The sequence below is a fragment of the Asparagus officinalis genome, chromosome 7, assembly GCF_001876935.1.
Source record: "Asparagus officinalis chromosome 7, Aspof.V1, whole genome shotgun sequence".
Classification (NCBI taxonomy): domain Eukaryota; kingdom Viridiplantae; phylum Streptophyta; class Magnoliopsida; order Asparagales; family Asparagaceae; genus Asparagus; species Asparagus officinalis.
Window position 1 is genome coordinate 30,158,414 of NC_033800.1, and position 15,848 is coordinate 30,174,261.

Below are 15,848 nucleotides of genomic sequence, written 5' to 3' on the forward strand. Positions count from 1 at the left end.
TAATTAGTTTTTTAATTCCTAAATATCTGATAATAACTTATGATAACTTATCAGCAAATTTACTATCCAAACCTGTTAGAGAAAAATAAAGCACATGCGTGCAAGTGAGATAAATGAGACAAAGAGAAAACATGTTTGAAAACTGAAAGAAAGGAAAATTCATGTTCGTTGCATCAGTTTGAATTGCTGATGTATTTATTGTCTGCAACACCTACGGCAAGCTGCAAAATACAGGTACCCTGTTGGGGAATACCGAGGTCTATGCTAAACCCCTAAAATAGTAGAAACACAGTATAGAGTAAAGTACACCAAGTTTAACGAGGTTCGACAACTGTCTACATCCTCGGGAGCCACACACAGTAATTTCTTTATTAATCTCAAAGAAATTACAAAACTTAGAACAGATCTTAAACTAAGATCTCTTAATAAATGCAGATGATCACTGTAGCTACAGTGAAAATCCCCTTCATCTATTCTCTCTTTTCTTCACCCTCAAAACACCTCTTGAGTGTTGGGAAAGAGAACACTCTCTTTAATTCTCCCCTCAAAATTCACGAGCTCTAGAGAGAAAGAGGAACGAGTAGCAAATCAAAATTGCCGCCGCCGCTTGGGAGAGAAAACGAGAAGGAGCAGAAGCAAAAGGGGGCTAGGGTTCTGGGTCCCTCTTATAGAGGAACCTCAAACGCCATGCTGGCAACAGGCTGTCGCCAGCCACGCCTAAGCTCGACCTCGCATGTGGGAGAGTGCACTCGAGCTCACCTGTGTGGTCCTTGCCTGCGTCGACCTCGCCTGCAAGGAGCCGCTCGACCCTGCCTGATTTCGACCACGAGCTCCGCCTACATCTTGTCGTCGACTTCGTCTGACCTCGCTCGAGCTCGCCTGCCACGAGCTCGCCTGCTTCTGGACCGCGCCCGCTCACGAGCTCGCCTGTGGATCTCCGTCGACCTCGCCTGAGCTTCGTCCTCGCTTGGAGATCCTCGCGTGAAGCTCCTCACTGTTGTCTCAAGCTCGCCTGTAGGTTTGCTCTACACCCAAACCAACAATCTCCTACTTGGAGATCAAACCGCCGTAAGCAGACTATCTCAACAAGCACTTACTCCTGTGTGGCTCCTCCCTCATCACCTATGCATTAATGCCAACTGAAGTTGCTCGTAACTCTAGTTTCTGAAAGGTCACTGTCTTTGTCAACATATCTGTTGGATTCTTACTTCCTTGGATCTTCTGTTGAAATCCTTTGATAACTTATCGGGCTCTGTATCTTCTGGAACCATCATGTTCCCTTTTCACTCGATACACCCACTTGTTGTGATGTGCCTTCTTCCCTATGGACAACTCAGCTAGTTTCAATGTCTGGTTGGAGATCAGAGATTTCATCTCTTCTTTCATGGCAAGCTCTCACTTGCTCACATCTCCACTCTAACAAACTTCATCATAGCTTTCAAGCTCCCCTCCATCTGTCAGCAACATATAATTCATGTATCTGCTATTAGGCACAGGAGGACGAGAAGATCTTCTCAATATTAGAGCTGGTGCGTCGGGCTCCTGCGCATCGTTCTGTCCAACAGGCTCTTCTGGCTGAGGACCTTCTGCATTGGGTTCTTCTGAGAGGTTACCCGGGACATCCTCTGTATCTATAAATGTTGACTCGCTCTCTGAGTCATCTGTCTTGTACATGTCCTTGTACATCACCTTCTCGTTGAATATCACATCTCTGTTGCGGATCACCTTCTTATTTTCGTTGTCCCAAATGTGGTAGCCGAACTCATCTTCATCATAACCGATGAAAGTGTATTTCTTTGACTTAGGATCAAACTTATTCCTACCTTGATCACTAATATGCACATAAGATACACAACCGAAAACTTTAAGATGTGAGAGTTTTACCTATTTTTCGCACCATACCTCCTCTAGTATTCTGTACTCCAATGGAACCGAATGACCTTAGTTGATCAAGTAAGCTGCTATGTTAACTGCTTCTGCTCAGAACTGCTTTGATAGGCCTAACTGTATCTGAATGCTTCTGGATCTTTCTGTCAACGCTATGTTCATCCGCTCAGCTACACCATTTTGCTGACGCGTGCCAGGCATGGTTCTCTCTATTCTGATCCAGTGCTCATAGCAGAACTTCTTGAATCCGATATCTTCATACTCACCGCCATTGTTGGTCTTGAGTTTTTTTATTCTCAGACCGGTCTCGTTCTCGACCATGGCTTTTCATCTCCTGAAAGCCTCAAATACTTCTGACTTAAGCTTCAGAAAATAGACCCACACTTTCGAGAGTGGTCATCGATAAAAATCACGAAGTAGTGTTTCCCACCAATGGACGCGGTGGTGGTTGGTCCCCAAACATCTGAGTGAATGAGCTCAAGCTTCTCCTTCCTGGGGATTCTGCCACTTGTCTGAAAACTGACTCTCTTCTGCTTTCCAAGTATACATTCTTCACACATGTCCATCTCCACTGACTACAGTCCTAGGAGTTTTTTCTTTATGTGTATGATCTTCATCCCCTTCTCACTCATATGACCGAGTCTCTGGTGTCACAACTTTAAAGTCTCATTATCTGCTACAACTAAGATCAAACAACATGCACCTGCTGTCATATACATGGTACCAATCTTCTTTCCTCGGGCAATCGTCATTGCGCCTTTTGAAATCCTCCAATCATCACCATGAAAAGTCATAGTATACCTTCATTAGCCAGCTGGCTTACCGAGATTAAGTTTTTTTTTTTTCAGGTCGGGAATATGCCTGACATCCTTCAGCTCCCATACCGACTCATTTAAGTTAATTTTCACTACACCTTTGCTAATAATAGCATACGATTGATCATCACCAAGGTATACATTTCCAAGGTTTCTGGGATATACTCTCAAGGAATTCTTTCTGAGAAGTAGTATGGAATGATGCTCTAGAGTCCAACACCCAAGACTCCTCCTTACTCTCCAAAAATCATATCAATGCATCATCTCCTCCAGAAGTGGAAGAAACATTTGCATCTGCCTTTGCCTTCCACTCCTTCTGTGCACTCTTGCATTGATTCTTGTAGTGTCCGGTTTTCCCGTACTTCTAACACTTGATAGCCTTCGAGCTGCTGGGATTCCTGGATTTGGACCTCCGTCCTCTGATCCATTTCCTCTGGTTGAATTTTTTGCCTTTTAACTCTATATGCAATACTAAAGAGGTTGTAGCTTCACCCAACTCTCTCCGTCGGATCTCCTCACTGAGAACCAGATCACGAACGTCGTCGAACTTTAACTTGTCGCTTCCTGATGAGCTACTCACAGCTGTGACTATAGCATTCCAGCTTTCTGGTAGGGAAGACAAAAGGATCAACGCTCGTACTTCTTTATCAAACTCAATATCAACTGAACTCAAATGGGTCGTGATAGTATTGAGTTCATTGAGATGATGTGCTACCAATGCACATTCTGTCATTCATAGATTGAATAACCGTCTCATCAAATGAACTTTGTTTGAGGCTGATGGCTTCTCATACATATTTGAGAGTGCTGCCATAAGACCTGTCGTGGTCTTTTCCTTTGTAATGTTAAAAGCAACATTGCGGGTTAACGTCAAACGAATAACCCCGAGGGCCTTTCTATCTAGAAGATTCCAATCTTTTTCATTCATACCCTCCGGCTTCTTCCCTGAAAGAGGTTAATACAAATTTTTCTGATACAGATTTTTCTGATACAAATTTTCCTTTATCTTTATTTTACAGAATCTGAAATCTGATCCATTAAACTTCTCTAATCTTACATTTCCTTCATCTGCGGCCATCGCTCCCACTTGAATCTGACTTCTTCTAGATCGTTTCAGGCTCTGATACTATCTGTTGGGGAATACCCGGGGCTACGCTAAACCCCAAAAATAGTAAAAACATAGTATAGAGTAAAGTACACCAAGTTTAACGAGGTTCGACAACTGCCTACATCCTCAGGAGCCACACACAATAATTTCTTTATTAATCAGAGAAATTACAAAACTTAGAGCATATCTCAAATTGAGATCTCTCAATAAATGCAGATGATCACTGTAGCTACAGTGAAAATCCCCTTCATCTATTCTCTCTTTTCTTCCCCCTCAAAACTCCTCTTGAGTGTTGGGAAAGAGAACTCTCTCTTTAATTCTCCTCTCAAAATTCATGAGCTCTGGAGAAAAAGAGGAATGAGTAGCAGATCAAAATCACCGCCACCGCTTGAGAGCGAAAACGAGAAGGAGCAGAAGAAAAAGGGGGCTAGGGTTTTGGGTCCCTTTTATAGGGGAACCCAAACGCCAAGCTGGCGATAGGCTGTTGCCAGCCACGCTTGAGCTCGACCTCGCCTGTGGGCGAGTGCACTCGAGCTCGCCTGTGTGGTCCTCGCCTGTGTCGACCTCGCCTACAAAGAGCCGCTCGACCCCCACCTGATTTCGACCATGAGCTCCACCTGCATCTTGTCTTCAACTTCGTCTGACCTCACTTGAGCTCGCCTGCCACGAGCTCGCCTGCTTCTAAACCTCACCCACTCACATGCTCGCCTGTGGATCTCTGTCGACCTTGCCTAAGCTTCGTCCTCGCCTGGAGCTCCTCGCCTGAAGCTCCTCGCTGTCATCTCAAGCTCGCCTGTAGGTTTGGTCTACACCCAAACCAACATACCCAAGTGCAAATTGAGTTCATAACAATTCAAAAATAGGAGGAGGAAATTTAACCAAGGTTTATTGTAGCCAGAAGGGCACTCCTATGAATAGAAAATCTATGAGAACCACCACTATAGAAGAGGGGTGATTTGTACCATACATACAATAACTAAAATTCATGTTAGTTACAGAACAAGATCATAGAATGGAGTGATCTATACCTTTCACATGGTTAGTAGGCTAATTGAAAAGCTACTATGCTTTGTTGTAATCACCCAACATCTATAAGGGCTTCTCTGATTAGAATTCTTTTCTATAAAATTATAACATTAACCCTCACCACAACTTTAGAGTTTTGGTATAGTAACAAGGATCTTTGACATGGTACCGGAACAACAAAGTTCAAATCACACCGATTTTCGATCCATATAAAAGAGGTGTTCGGCCTATGGGTAAGTGTTAGAGTATAAAAGTATAAACATTAATCCTCACCACAACTTTAGCGTTTTGATGTACGGAAAAGTACTTTAAAATAAATGAGGGCATAATCAATGACACATGTATTTTACTATTTGTCTAAGGCTACTCCAAAGCAAATTCACATGGGAGATGTTTGGATTGCAATGTTCGATCATGAGTGAACTATTGCATAGCCAGCCTGCTTGGCTTTGAGTCTGCAGAAGCGTGGTGGTATTTAAAGATCCATTTAGTCCCACATCAACTATGGAATCAAGTGTAGGTTTATAAAAGACTGAGTTATTTCTTGGTGTATTTGCATAACATGAAAGTGGATAAAAAAAGAAAGTGACTCCACTTTCTATTTCTTCCACTTTGTTACATGGAAAGTAAATGAAAAATAATTGGAAAATAACCGATGCCACATCAATATTTTAGCTCTTCTCACTTTCTCAAAAAATTAGAGAGAGAGAGATGTTATAGTTTTTAATTTTTCACATATTATTTTACTTCTAACTATCCACTTTCTGGTATCATTTCCTATGGTAACCAAACACAATAAGAAGAAAGTAAATGTCACATTTGAAAGCACCCTAAAAGGGGGTGAATAGGGTTTATGCTAATCTAATCTGATTTAATGTTAATTTAAAAACATATTAACAAATTATACTAGCAAGTATGATATTCAACAAGATATAGTGCAAGGATATGTAATAAAGGGCAAATAAACATGAAACGATATATAACAAGATAGTGGACAAATGAGCAATGCAAACACAAGAAAATGATCACGGAGTTCGGTCCTTCCAACATACGTCTCCGCTCCCCACTCCCGGGGAGAATCCACTATCACAATACGTTCACCCAAAAATATTTACATCTCATAATCTCGGTTTTCTAGCTCACCGAAAACTTTCACAATCACTCACAATGCAATCACACAAACTACCACCTCAAGTGTTGGTCCTCACGTATCACCTCCCTTAAGTGCTCGGCTTTACTATCTCGCCCTAGGCTTTACTACCGACGTCACTCCTCTTGGTATCGACTACGTCCTCACCACACACTCCTCTTGGTGTACTTGTGTATTACAAAGTGATACTCACAAATAAAGCTCAATACAAGATTTGTTCTCCATAATAGATAAAAACACAATGTAAGCTCACACTCTATGTACAATCTCTCACAACCCAAATATACTATGTATGAAATACTAAAATCTCAAGTGGGTGTGTGTAACAAAGAGAATAAAAATCAAAACTAAACTCAATATAAACTCTAGCTTAATAAAAGGATAAACAAGTATATAAATGTAAAGCTAGATTGAGTTTAGAAACACTTCTCTAAGATGATGAGAGAGAGAGAGAGAGAGATGAGTTGAATGCTCAAACACAAATGATGATCTCCTCAAGCTCTTGTAAAAATTTCTTCACAAATCAAACAAACACTAAAACAAACTTAAACAAATCTTAAACTCTTGTAAACTTCTTTTAAACACTTCTTTTGGTAGTTAAAAATAGTTATGGCAAAGGAGTATATATATATAGGATGAAAACCAAAGCCTAAAAACCAAGAAAACCCAGCAAAAAATAAAAAAAATAGAAAGCTGAAAAAACTAGTCGTTACAGGCATCAGTCAACTGATACTGTTCATCAGTCGACTGATGAACTGACCGTTACAAACAGCTCACAGCTCATCGGTCGACTGAAGAGCTCATCAGTCGACTGAAGAGCTCATCAGTCGATAGATGACCTCATCAATTGACTGATAGTTTATCAGTCGTAAAAACAAAAAACATTTGGTAATTTCAGGCGAGTTCATCAGCCGACTGATAAAATCCATTAGTCGACTGATAACAAGTTATCAGCCAGAAACAAATACTAAATCTGATTTTAAAATTTCTTTTAAAAATAGCAAATAAATTCTAAAAAATATAAAATTTTAGGAAATGATTGTAAACATGATAATAAATATGTTACAAAAAGTATTTTTAGAATTTCACCTTCCAAATGAGAAATCTCATTATTTTGCAAAAAGATCCAAAACATGAAAACTAAACAAGACATGTTTTTGACAAAATGTTTTAAACAAACTTTTAAAACTTTATAAAATGATTTTATAGACTTGATAAAAGATACAAACTATAGTTGTTAAGTCTATAAACCAAAAACACAATATTTTTCAAAATACTATAGAATATGAAACATATGAATATGTATATGAATGTATATTTATTTCATATCTATATAACTAAACTAAAATAACTTATCCACATGAAAATAAACATATATGTATATAAACATCAATTTATTTGTTTGTAAAAATTTTGTTTGTGGATAAAACCCAAAAATGATAAACTCATAAAATGTGTGTGTGTGTATAATATTGAGCTTAGAGTATTTAACACACAAAGCATAAACCTAAAACTAAACTACCCAAGCTAAATTGATCTTGAATAAGCTCGACTTGGTTGCGGATGAAGCTTGATCTTGAATTTGTCTTGAATGTGCACCGTATTCCTTTCATCCTCCAAAGGATATGATCGTGAAAGCTCTAGTCTATTCATCCTCCAATTCATTGTTTGTCTAGAATAAATAAGAAAATTAACACAAACACTAGACAAACGATATTAGTCGTAAATTTTTTGTTAAAACATTATCAAAACAAAAAAGGCCAACAACATTCTCTACTACCTCAACTCTTCCTTTCATTCACTTTCGTCCAAACAAGATTTTGCAAAATTGAAAGCAATAGTGTATAGCATGCAAAATGGAAAGTAATAGTGTATAGTACTTTCTTGAGAAAGTACCTTTTTTATTTTTAACTTTCCATTTACTTTCAACATGCTAAATATGCTCATATGTCTCTTTTATACTTTTTGTACTAAGGAGTCCATAGATTACTAAACAACGTTATTTCTCTATTATCACTACTTTAATTACAGTAAAATGTATGTTCATCACATTATTATTTCTTCAACTACAAGCAACAATATACGTTCGGTATTATCTGTTCAGCCTTATTTAATTTATTGAGCTTCATGAGTCTAGGATATAGATATTATTATCTGCTGAGCCTAGAGTTTTTTTTATTATTTCGTCACAGTATAGCTTCAACTTTTTTCTATGGATTTTGTTTGTAACTTTTTCTTTTGATTTCTTCCTTTATGCATTGCAGTATTTGACAAAAACAGAATGCTAATGAACAAGAACAGATGACAGAAACGTGCAGGTTTCTGATTGCTGAAGAAGAGGAAATAAAACAAGAACAGATTGAGCTTTTCTATCAACTCTTAATCATATATTTTCCTTCTCTCTTATTCCTCTTAACCGAGTACAACTCTATTAATAATCTCTGGAAAAAAAACAAACTGTAAACAGAAAACTAAACTAAACAGAATTCTAAGACCTGAAAACTAAACAGAGTTCTTATCTCCAAACAACTTAAAAAATAAACTGACAATGTTTGAGTTTATCCTTTAACAAATTCCTCCCTTAAACTCAAACATTTTCCATCCTTCATTCCAATCATCATCTTACAATTTTCGAATAGCATTGTTGGTAGCGGCTTTGTAAAGATACCCGCCACTTGGTCCCGACTCGCAACATGACTCATTCGCACATTACCTTCTTTCACCTGTTCTCGAATAAAATGAAATCGAACATCTATATGCTTACTCCTCTCATGGTGCACCGGATTCTTTGCCAACTCAATTGCCGATTTGTTGTCGACTCGTATTTCTGTTGCCTCCTGCTGCTGGAGTTTTAGCTCGTAGAGCAAATTTCTTAGCCATATTGCATGACACACACACCAAGATGCTGCGACATATTCTGCCTCACATGTTGACAATGTCACTATTGGCTGCTTCTTCGAGGGCCATGTGAAAGCCGTGTCTCCCATATAAAACACATATCCTGATGTGCTTTTTCGATCATCTATATCTCCACACCAATCACTATCGGAGTAACCCACCAGTTTATATTCGTTTGTCTCTGAGTAGAGTAACCCGAGTGACTCTGTTCCTCGAATATATCGAAGAATCCTCTTAATAGCCTTCAAATGCGAGTGTTTCGGCTCCTCCATGAACCGACTCACTATGCCAACACTATATGCAATGTCTGGCCTTGTACAGGTGAGATACCGTAGACTCCCAACCAAACTCCGGTATTTGTTTGCTTCAACTTGATCTCCTCCATCAAACTTGGAGAGTTTCGTACCGAGTTCCATTGGTGTTGCTACTGGGTTGCATTCTTCCATCTTGTTCTTCTTCAAAATGTCTTTTGCATATGCCTCTTGAGACACAAATATTCCATATTTTCCTTGTCTGACCTCAAGACCAAGGAAATATTTCATCAACCCCAAGTCTGTCATTTCGAACTCCTGAGTCATAGCTTCCTTAAAATCTTTTATCATCTCCTCATTATTCCCCATGAATATAAGATCATCAACATAAAGAGCAACAAACAACAGGTTACTCTTTTCTTTCTTCACGTACAAAGCATGCTCGTAGGGACACTGTATGAACTCGTTCTCCTTGAAATAGGTATCGATTCGTGTGTCCCAAGCTCGAGGCGCTTGCTTCAGCCCATACAGCGCCTTCCTTAGCTTCAACACTTTATTCTCCTCCCCGGCTTTCATGTATCCGGGTGGTTGCTCCACATATACTTCCTCTTCAAGCACGCCATTTAAAAAAGCTGATTTTACGTCCATTTGAAAAATCAGCCACCTGAATTGTGCCGCTTGGGATATAAGAAGCCGAATTGTTTCCATTCTCGCAACCGGGGCAAACACTTCGTCATAGTCGATCCCCACCTTTTGTCTATAGCCCTTCGCAACTAGCCGTGCCTTATACCTTTCTATCTCGCCCTGGGCATTCATCTTTTTCTTATATACCCATTTTACTCCTATAGGCTGATATCCTTCTGGCAACTCCACCAAGTCCCAGGTTTCATTTCTTTCGATAGCTCTTATCTCTTCATCCATCGTGCCTCGCCATTTCTTATCTCTCACTGCATCTTCGAAGGTGATATTCTCGGCATCTGCCAACAAGCATACCAAGTGTACTTCGCTTGTTGATTCATATAGGTCTTGCAAACTTAGCATCCTTGGTTGTCTCGGCTCTTCTTCATCATCAGATTCTTGAGGGGTTGTTAGTTTGATTATTGGTGCAGCGATTGATGATTCTTTTCCTTCCTTTTGCGTCACCTCCTTTTGGCAATTCCAATCCCACGTGCTTTCTTCATTCACCTGCACATCTCGACTCACAACAACCTTCTTTTCAATTGGGTCGAATGATAATCATATTTTATTATAATTTTATACCCTCATTATCTATTTTATATGAATAAATATACCATTAATAATTGTTGTTAGATTAGTTTGCACATAAATGAATGGAAATATAAATAAATATTATTAAATGTAAAAACCCCTCAAAATCTCTCTTCTCTATTTTTGTAGCATTTTAGAAGCCCATGAAGCAAAAGTCAAAGAGGAAAATGACCAAAGAAGTTTGAATTGGACTTAGTTGCAAAAAGATGAAATCACCGGACTTGGATGCAAAGATTACAAGAATGCAGACCGGACTTGATTTAAATTGCAATTGGGCTGGATATTGAATTGGGCCGGATTTGCTTATGGACATTGTTGCTGCAAATGTACAAAATCAAATGAAATAGGCCAAACTTGCTTACATGAATAAATGAATGGACTGATGTAGTGGGCTGAAAATCAATGCATTGCTCAAATAAATGGAGACTTGATTTGCTGCAGAATGTTGCTATTGTAGTGGGCTGAAAATCAATGCATTGCTCAAATAAATGGAGACTTGATTTGCTGCAGAATGTTGCTATGGGCCGGTTGTTAATTTTCATGTGAATGAGTGGGCTTGCTTGAACTTCCATTTTCCAAAAATCAAATGCCAAAGACTTGGTTTGGGCCGGTTGATGTTAGCTCACTCTTCAAGTGGACCGAATATGATGAGCAGAATCAAAGACTTGATTTTTTCAAAAGCAAATAAAACCGGACAATGAAGCTGTTGTGTTGGATTGGGCCGGAATTTTTTTTTTAACCAAATGAAGACTGGACCGAATTGGAGATTGAATTTTGAAAATCATGGGCCACACTTGCAATGTTCATTTTCTTCTTGGAAAAAGATTGGGCCTTGGAAAATCAAATTCAAAGGTGGAGATTGTTGCTTGGGGCTCAAGACAAATCCAATGGCTCATATTCATTGAAGATTACTATAAATAGGGGTAGAGAGTGAGGGGTTAGAGGTGTGAAAATTTTGTAAACTCCTTTTGGAGAGGAGGGCTACTCTTAATTGAGAAGGCCTTCCAAAAATTGTAACTTTAGTTGCAATTAATAAAAATAATTTTTTCCTCTTTAAATTTGTTCTTTCTCCTCTTTGTTGAATGATGAGGATGGAGATGAAGAGCAATTTGAAGGTTTGCATTTCTTTTCTCTTTTATTTCTTTTTAGTAATTTCTTTATTATTGCTTATTAGTTAGATTTAAATTCATGCTTATAGTGTAGATTTATTTTCTTGTCTTTTTATTTCTTTTGCCACTTTAATTTGTAGAATAGATTTATTTTCTCGCATTTAATTTTTGTAATATATTTTGTAGTATAGATTTTTATTTTTTTTGTAGTTAGATTTATTTCTTGTTCATAGTTTAGATTTTTCTTTTCTTTTTATTTTTGTAATTAGTTCCTTTTCTTCTTACTTTTATTTCTTAAGATGTGAATTTAATTCTTGTAAGAATCTTGGAATTGTATGAAACTAGTCAAATTTCCTTTATATTGTATGAATTATTCTCTTGCACTTAAAATGTTCATGTTTAGGATAATCAACTAGAGAACTAATCGGTAGAAGAAGAATTTGATAATCTATGCTTATCTTAAATGGTTTGATAGGTTATGCTTATGAATTCTAGGATTATTATCATGTTGTTGTTCTTATCATGAATAGTAATTTTAACTTAGATGATAATTTGATAGGTTACACTTTCCTTAAATGGTTTGATAATCTATGCTTAATAAATCTAAGTTGAAATATGATAAAAAGAGAATAGTTTATATTTTGTAATTGAAATTGGTTAGTGGATTATATTCTAGATTTCTTACCTCTTTTGAATCCTTCATCTTAACTTTCTTAAATTTTCTTTTCATTTTTGGTTTTATTTCTTGATTTTATTAATTCATATTTCTTGCCTTGTGATTTCATTTATTCTTTAATTCTTCCTTCTCTCCTCTAAAATTCAATTTATTATCTTTTGCATATATTCATAACAATCACTCAACAAAATCACACTTATTCTTTATTCCTAATTGTCACGCACAAAATATAAGAACCAAGTTTAATAATCTCTTAAAATCACCTTCTTCGTGGGATCGATATCTTTTTATACTATAACTTGATAAATTGTGCACTTGCAATTTTGGTACATAATTATGCCACATCAAGTTTTTGGCGCCGTTGCCGGGGAAGGTGCTAAAATAGGATTTTATTAACTTGATTCTTTAACTTGTGTATTTTTCTTGTGAAGGAACCGCTTGGAGCTTGAAAATCTTGGATTGAAGATCAAGAATTTGGAGCATTGCTTTCGGGTAAGTCTTCTTTCTAGTTTTCAATTCCACCCTCTTTAGCTAGCTTCACAATTAGAGACAATTAGGATTTAAAAAAAAAGATTTTATTTTTGTTGACCATAATAAAATTCATCTTTCACTTGGACATTAACTAACAAGATAATAAACTCAAACAATTTTCCCCTTCTCACTTTTGATTATTGTTGACCATAATTAAAAAATATAAAGATTTTCTTTTTACCATCCTTTTTAGTCGCTTTTAATTTCTAGGGTTGCATTTCATATAGTGTAGGAATTCACCAAAGTGATTGTAGCACTTGATTTGGCACACACTTAAAACATTCTTAAGGGCAAAACCCCAATCAAGATAAGGTAAGGGATTTCATCACCCTTTCCTTAGCCCACAAATCACTAATTCCTCACTTCACAAATCCAAGCCTTCTAAAACTCATTAGACGTTGGCCCCTAAGGATTCGAGCTCAATAAGGAACAAGAAATCCTTAAGTGAACGGTTTAAGTTTTCTCAGAATAGTTGGTGTCTAAGGCAAGGTTTAGGGGTTGCGTAAAGCGCTCCGCAAGGAAAGAGGTACTTAATTGATCTTTGATCACCCTCTAGTACTATCCTTACCTGGCTAACTACCTGGGTAAAACTTTGATCTTTTCACTGTAGGAATTTTTGGTTAGGAGCTGGTCTAGTGGAGTTAGGCTAAACCCTAGAGTTAGAGTTGATTGAAAAGTGATTGCCTTGATTTGTTTTAGTTAGGATTTTTCTTTTTCTTTATCTTCTCATATTAAAAAAAAACTAATTTTCTTTCTTCTTTCCTTTATAAAAAAAAAACTAAATTTCTTTCTTTCCTTAAAAAAAAAACTAATTTTCCTTAAAAAAAAACTAATTTTCTTTCTTTCTTTCCTAAAAAAAAAATTGTTTTGGTGTATGCAATTTTGGGTTCGGGATAATTTTCATCGCTTAATCCGTGTTGAACCAATCCAAAAAATGGCAAATCAGCCCGTTCTTCAGGATATGTGTTACCCCACCAGAAATGCAATTCCATCTTGCATAAGACTCCCCGAAGTAAATGGAGCAAATTTCGAGCTTAGACCGCATTTCATTAACATGCTTCCCAAATTCCTAGGTAATGAAACAGAAGATGCATATATATTTATCTCGGAATTTGAGGAAGTATGTATTATGATAAAAATGAGAGAATTAACCGAAGATGCGATTAAGCTTAGATTTATTCCATTTGCTCTAAAGGACAAAGCTAAAAAATGGCTGTACAGCTTACCGATAAATTCCATCTCAACTTGGGAGGAATTTGTCACCGTTTTTCTCAAGAAATTTTTCCCTATTCACAAAACGGTAAAGCTTAGGAACAGCATTCAGAATTTCAAAATTGTCCCGGGAGAGCCATTCTGGAAATACTTTGACCGATTTAAAGATCTTTTAATCCAATGTCCTCATCACGGTCTAGAAAAATGGCGATTGTGCCAAGTCATATATGAAGGATTGGACTATTCTTCAAAAACATCTTTAGAATCGATGTGTCAGGGAGATTTTATGAGAAAAAACGCCGATGAAGCTTGGGAATTCCTAGAGAGTCTATCCGAGAAAACAATGCAGTGGGAAAACTGTGATGACAGGGTTTCATCTGTTTCCCAATCTAAGTCTAGTGGTCTTTCCCTGGAGTCAAACATTGCATCTGAAGCGAAGATGGCGACGATTCTGCGGAGGTTAGAAGCCTTAGAAGTTAAGGAACGAGCTCCGGCTCAAATCAATCATATTTCTGCCCCGGGATGTCATAACTGTCAGTCTCCTACCCACGTTTCAGAGGAATGTCCTCTTCTAGGAAACAACCATGCTTTAGAACAGATGAACGCTGCATTCCAGCGCCCTAGAAATGATCCATTTTCTCCAACCTACAATCCAGGTTGGAGAAATCATCCCAATTTTGCTTGGAACCAAGGAAATTCTCATGGAAACCAAAACTTTATTCCCGCGTCAAACCAACAATTCCCTAGGGGAAACACTGTCCCATTCAACGCACCGAACAATTTTTCTAACCCACCTTTTCCAAACCAACATCCTCATCCTCACCAGCCTACAAATCAATCAAATTCCGATCATGACAAACGTTTGAGTGTCTTAGAAAAGGGTTTAGAAGCTATGATCAAAGCTTCTACACAAACTACCAACATGTTGACCCAATCATCCACCACTCTAAATTCATTCATGCAAACCACCGGCCAAGTGCTCAACTCGAACACACAAGCCATAGCCCGGTTAGAAACCCAACTTGGGCAATTAGCCGCTGCCGTGAGTGAGAGAGAAAAAGGAAAATTTCCAAGTCAACCTGTTGCAAACCCTAAAGACACTGGATCCAGTTCCAACAACCCAGCTCAACTGAATGCAATTCACACTCTGAGATCAGGAAAACAAATAGACAATCAGGTTAGAATGCCACCGGATCAAACCCCTTCTCCCATTCAAAACACTCCTTCCGATGAAGCAATTCCTTCCGATGACCAAAATGCTGAACTTGAGATTGAGCCTGATCTAGATAGGTATAGGCCCGTTGCCCCCTTTCCAGATAGACTCAAACCTAGGAAAAACTCCCCGCAGGTTGAGAAAATCCTAGAAACGTTTAAACAGGTCAAGATCAACATCCCTCTCCTAGATGCAATCGAACAAATTCCCTCTTATGCAAAGTTCTTGAAGGACTTATGCACTAAGAAAAGAACCACCAATGTCCCCAAGAAAGTCTTCTTAGCTGCCAACCTCAGTGAAATCTTTTCGAAACCAATGCCATTGAAATACAAGGACCCTGGTTGTCCCACAATTCCATGCGTCATAGGTAACACTCACATTGATAAGGCACTTCTAGACTTGGGAGCCAGCGTCAACCTCCTTCCTTATTCAGTCTATCAACAGCTAGGTGTAGGAGAACTTAAACCGACAAGATGCACTCTACAGTTAGCTGATAGATCTGTAAAAATTCCCAAAGGAGAGGTAGAGGATGTTCTGATCAAAGTTGGAGAGTTCATTTTCCCTGTTGATTTTATTGTCTTGGAAACGCAGCCCGTTTCCAATCTCAAAAGTCAAATCCCCGTCATTCTAGGAAGACCGTTCTTAGCCACCTCAAATGCTTTGATAAACTGTAGAACCGGTCAGATGAAACTATCTTTTGGGA